We start from the raw sequence: 14,492 nt of genomic DNA, 5'->3' as shown, positions 1-14,492 counted from the left end.
ATAGATTAAAAGATGAGAGGGCTGTGAAAGCCAATTTATCTGAGACCACGATGGAGGAAATGATGTGTCTCCTTCTGCCACCTCCTCCCTCTTCCAGTTTCATAGCAAGTATCATTTTGAGCAAATTTGAGGCCCTCAGTGTTTAGTCTGCCTCCGCACTTCCTCCCCTTTGTCTTAAAGGAGGAGGGTGACAGACTCTGGGACCTCACAGGCTAGCTTTTCTTGCAGGGAGAGGCGGAGTCCTCAGTGAAGAGGGCAGTGTTCTGACAGAGTGGCTGTAGACTCTAGTGCCTGCCTCAGGACCTTTGCACATGCTGTGCCCTCTGCCTGGGGCACTCTCTCTCTCCATGTCTCATCATTGAGACTCTTTCTCATCAGTCTCTAGGAGGGACACCTCCTCAGAGAGGCCCACCCTGACCACAGTCTCTAAAGTGGCTCCCCCTTGCGGGAGTGGGGCAGGGATAAATGAGGAGTTTGGGATTAACAGATGCACACTAAGATATATAAAATAGATAAACAACAAGGACCTACTGTATAGCACACGGAACTACCTCAATATTTTGTAATAACCTATAAGGGAAAAGAATCTGAAAAAGAATATATATATTCTGTACACCTGAAACTAACACAACATTGTAAATCAACTATACTTCAATTAAAAACAAAGGTTAAAAAAAATAGCTCCCCCTTAGACTTCCCACGCTTTGCTTTCACACGTTTTTATTCTATCTCCTCCTCGGTTTTGTGAGCTGAGATTATCTTGTTTGCATGTTTGTTGTCTCTCTCTCCCACTGGAATGTGCACTCCTTTGGGGCCAAGACCTTATCTTTCTCTCCCTCTTGTTCACTGATGCACCTGCACTGTAGGTGGGCCACACATTTGAATGGATGAGTAAATGGCTGCGTGAAGAGCTGTAGTTCTCCACTTCCAGGAAGCCTGACACGGGCGAGCTTTCTCTCCCTCCATGCGTGTGGGACTCAGCTTCCTCATCTGTAAGATGGGCGGCCTGCCCTCAGCCTGGGTGATTTCTGGAGAAACCTGTTTTCTTCTTCCCAGTTTGATGATTCTGGTTGCCGCCCCGCCTCCCGCAGTCTCTCCTGTTGGTTGTCTGTGCGGCTGGCCTCTTCCTGCTGTAAACTGCCTGCCCCTCATGGAGGGCACAGATGACAACAGGGAGGCTCCTCTGTGGCCTGTGTGACCGGGGCCAGGACACGTGCACGTGCCTCACACAGTGGACGGCTCAGGCAGGGGCTTCCCTGTCATCTCAGAACACGAGGTTGGATGGCACGTCGCCATCTGGGGGAGGGCTTCATTTTATTTAAAAAATTTTTTTTATAAAAACTTTAAAAAAAAATTATTATGATTTATTTTTTATTTTTTTTTATATTTTGGCCATGCCACACAGCTTGTTTCCTGACCAGAAATTGAACCTGGGCCACTGCAGTGACAGCACTAAATCTCAACCACTAGGCCACCAGGGAACTCAAATTTATAAATTTTTAAAGGTTATTTTCCACTTACAGTTATTACAAAATATTGGCTCTATTCCCTGTGTTGTACAATACATCCTCGAGCCTACTTTACACCCAGTAGTTTGTACCTCCCACTGCCCCACCCCTATATTGCCCCCACTTCCCCTCCCCACTGGCAACCACTAGTTTGTTCTCTGTTTCTGTGAGTCTGCTTCTTTTTTGTTGTATTCACTGGTTTTTGTATTTTTTAGATTCCATATGTAAGTTATATCTTGCAGTATTTGTCTTTCTCTGTCTGACTTATTTCACTTAGCATCATGCCCTCCAAGTCCATCCATGAGGATGCAAATGGCAAAATTTCAATCTTTTTTTATGGCTGAGTAGTATTCCGCTGTATATATGTACCACATCTTTATCCATTCATCTGTTGATGGATGCTTAGCTTGCTTCCATATCCTGGCTATTGTAAATAGTGCTGCTGTGAACATTGGGGTGAATGTATCTTTCCGAATTAGTGTTTTTGTTTTTTTCAGATATACCCAGGAGTGGAATTTCTGGGTCATATGGTAGCTCTATTTTTAGTTTTTTGAGAAACCTCCATACCGTTTTCCACAGTGGCTGCACCAATTTAGGTGCAGCTAGGAAGGTTCTCACCAACAGTCTAGGAAGGTTCCCTTTTCTGTACATCTTCTCTAATATTTGTTATTTGTGTTCTTTTTTTATTTTTAATTTTTTAATTTAATTTTATTTATTTTTTTATACAGCAGGTTCTTATTAGTCATCAATTTTATACACATCAGTGTATACATGTCAATTCCAATCGCCCAATTCATCCCACCACCATCCCCACCCACCCCCGTCGCTTTCCCCCCTTGGTGTCCATACGTTTGTTCTCTCCATCTGTGTATCAATTTCTGCCCTGCAAACTGGTTCATCTGTACCATTTTTCTAGGTTCCACATATATGCGTTAATATAGGATATTTGTTTTTCTCTTTCTGACTTACTTCACTCTGTATGACAGTCTCTAGATTCATCCACGTCTCTACAAATGACCTAATTTCGTTCCTTTTTATGGCTGAGTAATATTCCATTGTATATATGTGCTACATCTTCTTTATCCATTCGTCTGTCGATGGGCATTTAGGTTGCTTCCACCACCTGGCTATTGTAAATAGTGCTGCAATGAACATTGGGGTGCATGTGTCTTTTTGAATTATGGTTTTCTCAGGGTATATGCCCAGTAGTGGGATTGCTGGGTCATATGATAATTCTATTTTTAGTTTTTTTAAGGAACCTCCATACTGTTCTCCATAGTGGCTGTATCAATTTACATTCCCACCGACAATGCAAGAGGGTTCCCTTTTCTCCACACCCTCTCCAGCATTTGCTGTTTGTAGATTTTCTGATGCTGCCCATTCTAACTGGTGTGAGGTGATACCTCATGGTAGTTTTGATTTGCATTTCTCTAATAATTAGTGATGTTGAGCAGCTTTTCATGTGCTTCTTGGCCATCTGTATGTCTTCTTTGAAGAAATGTCTATTTAGGTCTTCTGCCCATTTTTGGACTGAGTTGTTTGTTTTTTAAATATTGAGCTGCATAAGCTGTTTATGTATTTTGGAGATTAATTCTTTGTCCGTTCATTTGTTTGCAAATATTTTCTCCCATTTTGAGGGTTGTCTTTTCGTCTTGTTTATGGTTTCCTTTGCTGTGCAAAAGCTTTGAAGTTTCATTAGGTCCCATTTGTTTATTTTTGTTTTTATTTCCATTACTCTAGGAGGTGGATCAAAAAAGATCTTGCTGTGATTTATGTCAAAGATTGTTCTTCCTAAGTTTTCCTCTAAGAGTTTTATAGCGTCCGGTCTTACATTTAGGTCTTTAATCCATTTTGAGTTTATTTTTGTGTATGGTGTTAGGGAGTGTTCTAATTTCATTCTTTTATGTGTAGCTGTCCAGTTTTCCCAGCACCACTTATTGAAGAGACTGTCTTTTCTCCATTGTATATCCTTGCCTCCTTTGTCATAGATTAGTTGACTATTGATGCGTGGGTTTATCTCTGGGCTTTCTATCTTGTTCCATTGATCTATATTTCTGTTTTTCTGTTCGTATTTTCTATTTCTTCCTGGTTCAGTCTTGGAAGGTTATACCTTCCTAAGAATTTGTCCATTTCTTCCAGGGTGTCCATTTTATTAGCATAGAGCTGCTTGTAGTAGTCTCTTAGGATACTTTGTATTTCTGCAGTGTCTGTTGTAACTTCTCCTTTTTCATTTCTAATTTTATTGATTTGAGTCCTCTCCCTCTTTTTCCTGATGAGTCTGGCTAATGGTTTATCAATTTTGTTTATCTTCTCAGAGAACCAGCTTTTAGTTTTATTGATCTGTGCTGTTGTTTTCTTTGTTTCTATTTCATTTATTTCTGCTCTGATCTTTATGATTTCTTTCCTTCTGCTAACTTTGGGTTTTGTTTGTTCTTCTTTCTCTAGTTCCTTTAGGTGTAAGGTTAGATTGTTTATTTGAGATTTTTCTTGTTTCTTGAGGTAGGCTTGTATACACTTCCCTCTTAGAACTGCTTTTGCCGCATCCCATAGGTTTTGGGTCGTCGTGTTTTTATTGTCATTTTTCTCTAGGTATTTTTTGATTTCCTCTTTTCGTTTCTTCAGTGATCTCTTGGTTATTTAGTAACGTATTGTTTAGCCTCCATGTGTTTGTGTTTTTTATGTTTTTCTTCCCTGTAATTGATTTCTAATCTCATACCGTGTGGTCAGAAAAGATGCTTGATATGATTTCAATTTTCTTAAATTTACCGAGGCTTGATTTGTGACCCAAGATGTGATCTATCCTGGAGAATGTTCTGTGCGCCCTTGAGAAGAAAGTGTAATCTGCTGTTTTTGGATGGAATGTCCTATAAATATCAATTAAATCTATCTGGTCTATTGTGTCATTTAAAGCTTGTGTTTCCTTATTAATTTTATGTCTGGATGATCAGTCCATTGGTGTAAGTGAGGTGTTAAAGTCCCCCACTATTATTGTGTTACTGTCGATTTCCTCTTTTATAGCTGTTAGCAGTTGCCTTATGTATTGAGGTGCTCCTATGTTGGGTGCATATATGTTTATAATTGTTATATCTTCTTCTTTCATTGATCCTTTGATCATTATGTAGTGTCCTTCCTTGTCTCTTGTAATGTTCTTTATTTTAAAGTCTATTTTATCTGATATGAGTATTGCTACTTCAGCTTTCTTTTGATTTCCATTTGCATGGAATTTCTTTTTCCATCCCCTCACTTTCAGTCTGTATGTGTCCCTAGATCTGAAGTGGGTCTCTTGTAGACAGCATATAGATGGGTCTTGTTTTTGTATCTGTTCAGCAAGCCTGTGTCTTTTGGTTGGAGCATTTAATCCATTCACGTTTAAGGTTAATTATTGATATGTATGTTCCTATGACCATTTTCTTAATTGTTTTGGGTTTGTTTCTGTAGGTCCTTTTCTTCTCTTGTGTTTCCCACTTAGAGAAGTTCCTTTAGCATTTGTTGTAGAGCTGGTTTGGTGGTGCTGAATTCTCTTAGCTTTTGCTTGTCTGTAAAGCTTTTGATTTCTCCATCGAATCTGAATGAGATCCTTGCCAGGTAGAGTAATCTTGGTTGTAGGTTCTTCCCTTTCATCACTTTAGATATATCATGCCACTCCCTTCTGGCTTGTAGAGTTTCTGCTGAGAAATCAGCTGTTAACCTTATGGGAGTTCCCTTGTATGTTATTTGTCGTTTTTCCCTTGCTGCTTTCAATAATTTTTCTTTGTCTCTAATTTTTGCCAATTTGATTACTAAGTGTCTCAGGGTGTTGCTCCTTGGGTTTATCCTGTATGGGATTGCTGTGCTTCCTGGACTTGGGTGGCTATTTCCTTTCCCATGTTAGGGAAGTTTTCGACTATAATCTCTTCAAATATTTTCTCTGGTCCTTTCTCTCTCTCTTCTCCTTCTGGGACTCCTATAATGCGAATGTTGTTGCGTTTAATGTTGTCCCAGAGGTCTCTTAGGCTGTCTTCATTTCTTTTCATTCTTCTTTCTTTATTCTGTTCTGCAGCAGTGAATTCCACCATTCTGTCTTCCAGGTCACTTATCCGTTCTTCTGCCTCAGTTATTCTGCTATTGATTCCTTCTAGTGTATTTTTCATTACAGTTATTGTATTGTTCATCTCTGTTTCTTTTTTAATTCTTCTATATCTTTGTTGAACATTTCTTGCATCTTCTCAATCTGTGCCTTCATTCTTTGTCCGAGGTCCTGGATCATCTTCACTATCATTATTATGAATTATTTTTCTGGAAGGTTGCCTATCTCCACTTCATTTAGTTGTGTTTCTGGGGTTTTATCTTATTCCTTCATCTGGTACATAGCCCTCTGCCTTTTCATCTTGTCTATCTTTCTGTGAATGTGGTTTTTGTTTCACAGGCTGCAGGATTGTAGTTCTTGCTTCTGCTGTCTGCCCTCTGGTGGATGAGGCTCTCTAAGAGACTTGTGCAGGTTTCCTGATGGGAGGGACTGGTGGTGGGTAGAGCTGGCTGTTGCTCTGGTGGGCAGAGCTCATTAAAACTTTAACCTCCTTGTCTGCTGATGGGTGGGGCTGGGTTCCCTCCCTGTTGGTTGTGTGGCCTGAGGCAACCCAACACTGGAGCTTACCCAGGCTCTTTGGTGGGGCTAATGGCAGACTCTGGGAGGGCTCATGCCAAGGAGTACTTTCCAGAATTTCTGCTGCCAGTGTCCTTGTCCTCACGGTGAGACAGAGCCACCCCCCGCCTCTGCAGGAGACCCTCCAACACTAGCAGGTAGGTCTGGTTCAGTCTCCTGTGGGGTCACTGCTCCTTCCCCTGGGTCCCGATGTGCACACTACTTTGTGTGTGCCCTCTGAGAGAGGAGTCTCTGTTTCCCCCAGTCCTGTCGAAGTCCTGCAATCAAATCCTGCTAGCCTTTAAAGTCTGATTCTCTAGGAATTCCTCCTCCCGTTGCCGGACACCCAGGTTGGGAAGCCTGACGTGGGACTCAGAACCTTCACTCCAGTGGTGGGACTTCTGTGGTATAAGTGTTCTCCAGTCTGTGAGTCACCCACCCAGCAGTTATGGGATTTGATTTTATTGTGATTGCGCCCCTCCTACCATCTCATTGTGGCTTCTCCTTTGTCTTTGGGTGTGGGGTATTGTTTCGGTGAGTTCCAGTGTCTTCCTGTCGATGAGTGTTCAGCAGTTAGTTGTGATTCCAGTGCTCTCGCAAGAGGGAGTGAGTGCACGTCCTTCTACTGCACCATCTTGAACCAATCTTCTATTTGTGTTCTTTTTGATGATAGCTATTCTGACAGCTGTGAGGTGACATTTCATTGTGGTTTTGATTTGCATTTTCCTGATGATTCGTGATGCTGAGCATCTTCATGTGCCTGTTGGCCATCTTTATTTCCTCTTTGGAAAAATGTCTCTTCAGTTCTTTTTCCCATTTTTTAATAGGGTTGTTTGTTTTTTGATGTTGAGTAGTATGAGCAACTCAACTAGCTCATACTAGTGTATATATGTTGGGTATTAATCCCTTATTGATCATATCATTTGCCAGTACTTTCTCCCATTCAGTAGGTTGTCTTTTTGTTTTGTTTATGGTTTTCTTTGCTGTGCAAAAGTTTTTAAGTTTAATTAGGTTCCATTTGTTTATTTTTGCTTTTATTTCCTTTACTTTAGGGAATGCATCCAAAAAAATATTGCTACAATTTATGTCAAAGAATATTATTCCTATGTTTTTCTCTTACGTTTAGCTTTTTAATCCATTTTGTGTTTATTTTTGTATATGGTGCTAGAGAATATTCTAATTTCATTCTTTTACAAGTAGCTGTGCAGTTTTCCCAGCACCACTTGTTGAGGAGACTGTCTTTTCTCCACTGTATATTCTTGCCTCCTTTGTTGTAGATTAATTGACCACACGTGCATGGGTTTATTTCTAGGCTTTCTATCCTGTTCCGTTTATCTCTATGTCTGTTTTTATGCCAGTACTGTACTGTTTTGATGACTGTAGCTTTGTAGTATAGTCTGAAGTCAGGGACCCTGATTCCTCTAGCTCCGTTCTTCTTTCTCAAGATTGTTTGGCTATTTGGGGTCTTTTGTGTTTCCATACAGAGCTGAAGGACTCTCTTGGCTTCTTACCAACCCCTCATTCCCAGTGAGAGGCAGTGTGGTGTCGTGGTTACAGCACATGTTTCAGTTAAGAAGGACTGCCTGGTTCAAAGTCTGGTGCTTGCTGACTCGCTGTGTGATCTTGAACACGTAGCTTGGTTTTCTCATCCAAGAAATGGATATAATGAGAGGACTGGTTTCATAAATTTGTTTCTATAAGGATTAAATGAGGTGAATAGGGCCTGGCACTTAGAAGAGGATAAATAAATGTTAGTTGATGTTGGTTGTTAAAATAACAAAAGTTGTTATTTTTATTGGGACAGCCTGGCTTCTAAGACTAAACTCAGAGCCCCAGGTAGAGCAAGGGACCTTCCTGTAGTTTGGGCTACCCTTTGGGACATCCCGGATAGAGAACCATGTTCTCTCTTTCAATCAGTCTTTAAAATTTTTTTAAAAATCTTTTTTTCTTTCAGTTTTATTGAGTATCATTGGAATATAGCACTGTACAAGTGTAAGGTGTACGGCATGATGTTTTGATTTACATACCTCACGAAGTGATTATCACATTAAGTTTAGTGAACATCCGTCATCCCATATAGATACAAAATTAAAGAAATAGAAAAAAATTTTCCCTTGTGATGAGTACTCAAGATTTAGTCTCATAATAACTTTCATATATAACATACAGCAGTGTTAATTATATTTATCATACTGTGCATTATATCTCTAGTACTTATTTATCTTTTTTTGAGTCAATATTTTTATAGATTATACTCCATTTAAAGTTATTATAAAATATTGGCTATGTTCCCTGTGCTGTACAGTATATCCTTGTAGCTTATTTATTTATACATGCTAGTTTGTACCTCTAATCCTCCACCCCTATTTTGCCCCTCCCCCCCACTGCTAATCACTAGTTTGTTCTCTGTATCTGTGAGTCTCTTTCTGTTACATCATATTCAATCAGTCTTTTATTTTATTTATTTATTTGGCCACACCACGTGGCTTGTGAGATCTTAGTTCCCTGACCAGGGATCGAACCCGAGCCCCCGGCAGTGGAAGCTTGGAGACCTAACCACTGGACCACCAGGGAATTCCCTTATTTTTATTTTACTTAAACTTTTTTTTTTTATTGACGTAAGAACACTTAATATGAAATCTACCTTCTTAACAAAATTTTTAAGTGCATAATTCAGCATTGTTAACTATAAGCACAACATTTTACAGCAGGTCTCTAGAACTGAATCATATTGGATGAGGGAAACAGAATAGAGAGTCCAGAAATAAACCCACACAAACACAGTCAACTGGTCTTTGACTGGGGCACCAAGACCACACAACAAATGGCGCTGGGAAAACTGGATATCCACATGCAAAAGAATGAAACTGGACTCACATCATACACCAAAATCAACTCAAAATGGATAAAGATTTAAACATAGACCTGGAACTATAAAACTCCCAGAAGAAAGCAGAAGGGGAAAGCTTCATGGCACCGGGCTTTGCAATGATTTCGGCCTTATAGTTCCACACTGTCCCCAATCTTTGCAAAAATGCAAAGATTTTTCCGGCACCGGGGGCAGCGGGCTGCAGAGTGCTGTGGTTAGATATGGGTTCGGCCCTGGGCTCTGCTATTTGCAAGTTGTGTGACCTCTTGTGGGCCTCAGTTTTCTCATCTGTACAATGGGGGTAGATGGACGTATGCACTGAGGTATCACTGGACTCATGTTTGTGCTGATCAGTGCTCGTTGCCCAGCATCCTAGGGGCCCAGGTCCGGCGCAGCGACGCTTGGCGACCCCCCTCTGTGCTGACCACGGCCTGCAGTGCTTGTGGTACACTCTCTGCCCTGTACCTGTAAGGGGAAGTTGAGGGGCCCTCAATGCGCTGACTCATTTTCCAGGGCTCGCCCAGCAGGGTCACGCTCTTCATTCCCTACCATGCCGGGACCAACATATACGCAATCTGTTTTTCTGCTTTAAACTCCTGTTAATTCTCAGGCACTAATGAGGGCCTCTCAGCTCAGGAGGCTGATTAGAAGAGAGGAATTGAGTGGGACAATTCTGATGCCAAAGAAGGGAAGGACAGTGAGAGTCATAATCCCAAAACAAGCTGGTGTGAGATCAGGCTTAATGTTAAACACGTCATCTGTCAAACAATCATCCTCCGGCCACTTGGAGGGCTGCCCCCCGAGGTTCGGGTCAGGTGGTGTGATCTGGATAATCACTTAGCTTTCTCTCTTTGAAATGGCAAACAACAGACTAGGAGCGAGGGCTCTGGCACTTGTGTAATTTTGTAATTATGATGTCGCACATTTAAGTGGCTCAGAATAAACAGGGCACTGGAATCACAAAAGATGTGTAATAATTGGTGAAATTGATGGTGACGCCGAGGTTGTTCTGGGTGCTGGGAGGGCTGCCATCTTGGCTCGATTTAGCTTTAACAGGGGTAGGTGTTTCTTGTCTTTGGTTTAGAACATTCCTACAAGTTTTCTAGTATTAAAGTTTTCAATTTAACATTTCCAAAGGCTATTTCTCACGTTTGGAAAGAGAAGGCTTTTTTCTCTGAAAACATTGGCAGTTGAGAGTCATTATCTGTTTCCCCTCGGTCTACACTGGCCACCGGACCTATGGGGCTGCTCATCACCGGTCAGCAGCAAAGCCCTGTGGCCGAGTGCAGTCCGTGCCGCCCGACTGCCACAGTACGTTCAAACCCTGACTTCTCGCCTCCCAAGCTGTGTGACCCACAGGGTGACCAGCTTCTCTGTGCCTCGGGGTCTTCCCCGGTAATACATGCAGAGAATCACAGTACTGACCTCGGGGGTCCTTTGAGGATTCAATGGGACACTTTACTTAGATCAGTGCTTAGTATATAATAAGTACTCACAGTCGTAGCGGCTCTTATTGATGCTAAGAGTTAACATTAAAACAGAAAATCAAATTCCTGAAATAAGTTTATTTTAGAAGTAACACCAGACGAACCGGTTTGCAGGGCAGAAATAAAGACACAGATGTAGAGAGCAAACGTACGGATACCAAGGGGGGAAAGTGGTGGGGTGGGGTGGTGGTGGGATGAATTGGGAGATTGGGATTGACATGTATACACTGATGTGTATAAAATGGATGACTAATAAGAACCTGCTGTACAAAAAGAAAAAAAAAAAAAAAGAAAATAACACCATACCCTGAACTTCAGTTTGAAAATAAAGAAGTGATTGGGCTGAAGAAAAGCCTCATCTGTGATAGACGGGTGGACACACAACTGTTCCAGGGCTTTTAGGGAGAGCAAACTTTATTTTCATGTAAGATGATTAAGCAGATGAAATAGCTCTTGTGCAGTAAACGTGTGTAATTAAATGCAGGCATTGCCTCTGGGATCTAGGCTCGGGTACACACCATCCTCTGCAGTGGCCCTTTTCTCGTGCTCTCAGGGCCTTTATCTTTGAGCAGCATTGATGCTTCCAGGTGGTGGGTCTTTCGCCACCTTCCTTCGTGGCTGAAATGGCTACGATGGACAGTAACACGGCGAGGAATCCACTGAGTGGGTTTGCGAGCCCTGGGGCGCCTCGTGCAGCCTGGAGAAATGGTGTGTGTCTGAAGGGAGAGTTAATAATTCAAACCAATGAGGGCCAACGAGGGCCAATGAAAAAGTAAGCGAGCAGCCCCGGGGGCAAGCATCCCAGATCAGAGATGCCGGATGCTGGGCGCTCCCTCGCACACCATCCTTTATGGCGTGGTCCTCGCGTCTGCGGCTCTCTAGGATTATTTTATTGACTTAACATCTCTGGAGAATGTAGCAGCCGGACTACTTTTCCTGGGGGAAGTTTTTATCTCGGCTTTCAATTTTCACTAGTTAATGTACTGTCACTCATGGCCAGGCAGAAACACAAGAAATGAAATCTTTTATTCAACAGATAGTCACAGAGCCCTTTCCGTGAGCCAGGCCCATTCTGAGGACTGGGGGCATGACAGGGTCGTCCCAAGCTCTGGCCGTCGGAGAGTGCATATGCTCCTTGGGCACATCGGATGCCCTCAACGTGGTGAAAAGGAAGAAATCCACTCACCCAGAGTGGGGCAGAAGCTTGTTGTGTACAAAAGAACAGCAATGAAAGGGGTGCGGATACTTTTTGGGTCAATTAAAAATTCAATAGACTTTTTACAAAAGATCAGTTTTAGGCTGACAGAAATGATGATCAGGAAGTAGAGAATTCCCACAGACCTCCTCTCTTCCCGGCCCACAGTTGCCCCTATTGCCCACATCTTGCATTAGTGGGTACATTGATCACAATTGATACGCCAACGTTGATACATGATTATTATTATTATTTATGGTCATTAGCTCAATGAATTTTATTTTTATTTATTTTTTCAATTGAAGTATAGTTGATTTACAATGTTGTGTTGATTATTGCTGTACAGAAAAATGACTCAGTTATACATATATATATATACATTCTTATTCATATTCTTTTCCATTATGGTTTATCACAGGATACCGAATAGAGTTCCCTGTGCTCTACAGTAGGACCTCGTTGTTTATGCATTGATAACATTATTATTAACTACAATCCAGAGTTTACTGAGGGTTCACTCTTGGTGTTGTACGTTCTATGGGTTTCGACAAATGTATATGACATGTATCCACCATTATGGTCTCATACAGAACAGTTTTTCTGCCCTAAAAATTCCCTGTGCCCTGCCTATTCATCCCTCCCTCCCTGCCCCACCCCCCAGTAACCACTGATCTCTTTATTTTCTCCATAGTTTTGCCTTTTCCAGAATGTCACAGAGTTAGAATCATACAGCGGGTAGCTTTTTCAGATGGGCTTCTTTCACTTACTCATATGCATTTAAGGTTCTTCTACATCCTTTCATGGCTTGATAGCTCATTTTATCTTAGTGTTGAATCATAACCCATTGTCGGGATGGACCACAGTTTGTTTGTCCATCACCCACTGAAGGACATCTTGGGTGCTTGTGAGGGTGTTTTTAAGCAGATCCCAACAGTGGATATTCCAAAATAGGGCAGCTTTCCTATCTATTGATCCAGGGAGACCCCGGAGAAATCAGGCAGGTGAAACATTGGGGGATGTCTATGCTTTTGGACATGAATTGAGTAATTCACAAGTTATTCACCTAATGCCATCTTGTAGCAAATAGATATTGCTGATGTCACCATACCAAGGAAGTTGGAGGTGGGTCTCAGGGGTCTTTACAACCCACGGTCATTAAATTCAAATATTGCAAAACCTGATTTTCTCAACAGTCTAGCCAATGCCCAAAACACTGACAAAATTCACCAAATAACCAAATAACTAAGAAAATCTTAATAACCAAAGTCAATAGAGCTGGTATGATACAGGGTACTAGTAATTTGGACAATCTTTCTTCCTTTTCTCATGAGCTATACACTAAGAGATCCAAGTGTAGGTAAGAAGGTTGCTGGATGAATAACAAATAAAAAAAACATACACAAATAGCTAAAGGATATTTACACCAAGCTTCTATAGCTCCATCTCACTCTGTTATTCATTAGGACTGGTTCCGATCAAGTCTTATAAGTCTTTTTCTCCTAGCAAACAGTGCAGGGAATACTTTGACAAGTCCTTCATCTTCATTAATTTCTGGTTTCCTGATATGTGGCCCAAATCTTCTGTTTTAATTATGCTACTCTTACTATATTATACTACTTCCATTTTAATGAGACTGCTTCTTGAACTCACTGATTTTATAACTAATTACACCAAAATATTGTGCTTTCTCCAGTGTAATCTGCTATTTTATTCATTCATTCTTTTATTCAACACACGGTTATCGTGCATTTACTGTGTTCCAGGCACCAGTCTCAGGGGACATAGTGGGGAGTGAGATCGATAAGAGACCTGACCTTCTAATGGGGCCACAGAAGATAAACATTTTTAATTGGTGATGGTGGGGGGTGGGTAGATGCTGTGTGCTTTAGATTGAGTGGTCAGGGGACAGCTTCCATGGAGAAGCGATGTCTGAGCCAAGACCTGAAGACAGAAAGGGAGCAGGGTGGGTAAAAATTGAAGATTCAGTTCAGCAAAACATCTCAGGGCAGAAATCCGGTGGCTATGGAGTATGGAATATTTTATTTATGCCACTACAAACACTTTCCTATTTTTGATTTTCTATTTCCTGTTTCCTACTCCATCGGTCTGGGTCCCATAGTGAGGACGATGTGGGGCAGAGCTATAGCTGACCCTCCACAGACACAGAGTATGAGTGTGAAATAAACCTCTGTCATTTGAAACCACTGATATTTGAGGGCTATTTGTTACCACAGCATAACCAAGCCCATCCTGACTGATACATATTTCAAGGTAACATTGAAGACTTCATTCAGTTGGTATTTCAACAAATGTTTGAGTAGCTTCTTTGGCTGGACAGTATGGATTGCTTAGAACAGCACACAGAACATGGTAGGCAAGGTCCCTACCCTCATGGGGCTTATGGTCTCCTGGGGGACAGGCAGTTGGGACATGGGCCTGCCTGGGTTGTGGGTTTTCTACAGTGGTCATCAGCAGCCTGTCCAGTAGGTATAGAGAAGGTGGGCTATTGGTTAACCTAGGGGTTGGGGTCTTGCCAGGCTGATACCTGGGGAACAGAGGGAAGAAAAGCTTAGGATACACTGACAAGAGGGTAGTTTGGAGGGCAGAGTCCAAGCTCTATGGGTAAGGAAATGAAGAGAGGAAGGGGCTTGTCGGGGGGTGGGACAGAGGAGAAAGAAGAGGCTGGGCAGTAGTAGGGCTTCATGTGGCTGAAACAAAGAAATCAGACGAAATACAGGTTTTAAATTCTCAAGAAAAAATTACCAGGAGGCAGGAACAGTAGCAGGAATGAGAATTAAGAGGGTACCTCCAC

The 14,492-nt window shown here is 41.8% G+C and overlaps 1 protein-coding gene across 14 annotated transcripts in view; it reads left to right on the top strand.

The window, feature by feature from the left end:
* The window catches only part of RIMBP2 (RIMS binding protein 2), a 338,608-nt gene that overhangs the window by 105,869 nt on the left and 218,247 nt on the right, over nt 1–14,492 (top strand). The gene's annotated exons all lie outside the window — the stretch shown is intronic.

The sequence above is a fragment of the Balaenoptera borealis genome (genome assembly GCF_965194805.1).
Source record: "Balaenoptera borealis genome assembly, chromosome: 14".
Lineage (NCBI taxonomy): Eukaryota > Metazoa > Chordata > Mammalia > Artiodactyla > Balaenopteridae > Balaenoptera > Balaenoptera borealis.
Note: the sequence above shows the minus strand (reverse complement) of the source record. Positions and strands in the feature narration are given on the sequence as shown.